General features: G+C 38.7%; 1 protein-coding gene across 1 annotated transcript in view; it reads left to right on the forward strand.

Annotated features, from left to right (window-relative positions):
* Window positions 1-2,981, forward strand: part of FBXL4 (F-box and leucine-rich repeat protein 4) — a 138,186-nt gene that overhangs the window by 79,157 nt on the left and 56,048 nt on the right. The window lies entirely within an intron of this gene.

Raw genomic sequence — 2,981 nt, forward strand, 5'->3', positions numbered from 1 at the left:
TTGATAGAATTCTTCTATTTCATTCTCACTGGCTTTAGTGGTTGGTGCGTACATTTGAATAATAGTGGTATTAACTAGGCTTCCCTGTAGGCGCATGGATATTATCTTATCACAGACAGCATTGTACCTCATGACTGATCTGGATATGTTCTTTTTGATGGTGAATGCAACACCGTTCCTCTTCAATTTGTCATTTCCGGCATAGTAAACCATGTGGTTGTCAGATTCAAAATGGCCAATACCAGTCCATTTCAGCTTACTAATGCCTAAGATATCGATGTTTACATGTTCCATCTCATTTTTGACTTCCAGTTTTCCCAGAGTCATACTTCATACATTCCATGTTCCGATTTTCAGTGGATGTTTACAGCTGTTTCTCTTCATTTTGAGTTGTGCCCCATCAGCAAATGAAAGTCCCGTAGGCTTTTCTCCCATGGATTTTACTCCGTTCACATCATCACGGTCAGCTGTACTTTGAGGAGGCAGCTCTTCCCCAGTTGCATTTTGAGTGCCTTCCAACCTGAGGGGCTCATTTTCCGGCACTATACCTGACAGTGTTTCTCTACTATTCATAAGGTTTTCAGTGACTAAATATTTGGCAGTAGTTCATAACTCCTTCTTCCTAGTCTGTCTTAGTCTGGAAGCTCATCTTGAATAGATGAATGTCCACCATGGGTGATGAAGCTGGTATTTAAAATACCCGTAGCATAGCTTTCAGAATCACAGCAACTCACAAGTCACCATAGTATGACAAACTGACAGACAGACAAGTGGTGTCAGTTTGGGTTTAAGTGGAAAAGCTCCATATCATCAACCCATACAAGTCCAGGGGCAGACTGTTGAACAGACCATCAATTACTCATATGCCTGGGAAAGGTTTTTCACTTTAAAAGGAATACAGCACCACTTCTCTTAGCTCTTTGTCCACTTATGTGAAATTCTGACAATATTAGTACACATTTTAAAGGGCTGTTGTGCAGATTAAATATCAAGTGTCTACAACTGTGCTGATACCTTTTTTAAATATTGTTGTTGTTGTTATGTGCCGTGGAGTCGGTTCCGACTCATAGTGACCCTACACAGGGTTTCCGAGGCTGTAAATCTTTACAGGAGCATACCACCTCATCTTTCTCCCGCGGAACCGCTGGTAGTTTCAAACTGCTGACCTTCCCGCTCGCAGCTCGATTTGTAACCACTACGCTACCAGAGACCCTACAAAATTCTAAAACAAGCAAAAAATTGGTACTATAAAATGTGACTATCATCACATATTGATTTAAGGTAGATAAATTTATAATATTGTAATGTTTCTGTAGCTCTGTATTGTAAGATAAGCACACAACCTCAAGGTCAGTTTAAACTGCAAGGTTGGCAGTTCAAAGTCATCAGTTGTTCCTCGAATACCCTTCACAGTGTCACTGTGCATTGGAACCTGGCAGCACTTAACAACAGCAACAATATAACTTACATTAAAAAGCATAGTACATTTATGTTACTTAAAGGGCTTAAGTCTGTGTGCATAATGAATAAGCCTTTAAGGAATACCAGAAATTTGTAGAACTAAAGTTTGGGAAAATTTACTGAGTATATTCTGCAATTGCCACCCTAGACATTTTGCATATTATTTACATCTTACACCAGTCCAGTGAGAGTAGGTGGCTTTCCATTTTACAGATGATGAAATGAAGGATTTAGAGATGAATACATGGCCTGGTAGTACAGGGAAGTGAGTTAGAGAATCAGAATTTGAATACAGGTCTGATGGCCTTGGTGTAATAGTTAAAATCATAAGATATATAGACGTAGACTAGTAGCTATTGTAATAGCTAGGTTGCATCTATCAAAAACTGGAATTATTCTTATCATTTACATCTTTTCTAATGCCAGATTTAGAAGGAAGTCATTTAGCAGACACACCATTATGGTCCAATATAAAACACAAACTATTCTAATGTATTAAATGATATTTTATAAATATTTTATGACATATTGCAATTTTGGTCTAATTTTTATTTTATTATGATCAAACTTCTTTGATAGTCTGAATTCTGATTTTATAAATCACAATTATTCAGATAACACTTAGACACATTTAAGTAAAAGCTTATAGAATTAATACAGAATGAGCTGTTCAAGGGTATGATTTATATAGGTCAACTTTCCATTTTTAAAGTGTAATTATAGTGTAATGAAGAGGAGCATGGGGACAGATAATCCCCCAAATCATTTGGGCATGAGTTTTTTAAAGTGTGGTTGGTGACAGCCAGGCCTGTTACAATCCTGATTACTCTTTAAGAAAAAGAATCCTGGAAATGAATCTAGAAGGGCTGGAATTGCATTATAAGCTGGTAGGTAGATTCTGGGATGCTGATGTGGCCCTTCTTTGAGCCAGTGGTGAAACTGGCCGTGGGCCCATTGCTCTGGGCTTCTCTGCCTGACAGATTTTACCAACAGGACTGCTGCATTGACCACCCAGCCTAACAGGTGTTCTAGGTCAGAATACTACCACACTTCCTTTCAACCGCTTGAGATACCTGCTTTGAAGTAAACAGAGGTGAAAGCAATCTTAAACCAAGGTCCAGGTGTCATTATCATCACTATTTGAGGCCAATCTTCATGGCCTGATGCAGTAAGATTTTTCTCCCTAATTCCACTGCTTTGGCTAATATGATGATTAGCAGCCCACAGTGAGAGGAAACAGATGCAGTATATTGTTGAGTGGCATGTAGACTTCAGCTGTAAATAAAACTGTTTAGCAGTGAGATTATGGAGTCTATTTCCCCACACTACTTGGTCATTTTAAAACTGGTATGATAATTAGATGTTATTTGATTGTTGTTGTTGTTAGGTGCTATCGAATCAGTACCGACTCTTAGTGACCCTATGCACAACAAAACGAAACACTGCCCGGTCCTGGGTCAACCTCACAATTATTGCCATTTGAGCCCATTGATGCTGTCACTTTGCCAATCCATCTCACT

Source organism: Chrysochloris asiatica, unplaced genomic scaffold (genome assembly GCF_000296735.1).
Source record: "Chrysochloris asiatica unplaced genomic scaffold, ChrAsi1.0 scaffold00084, whole genome shotgun sequence".
Taxonomy (NCBI): Eukaryota; Metazoa; Chordata; class Mammalia; order Afrosoricida; family Chrysochloridae; genus Chrysochloris; species Chrysochloris asiatica.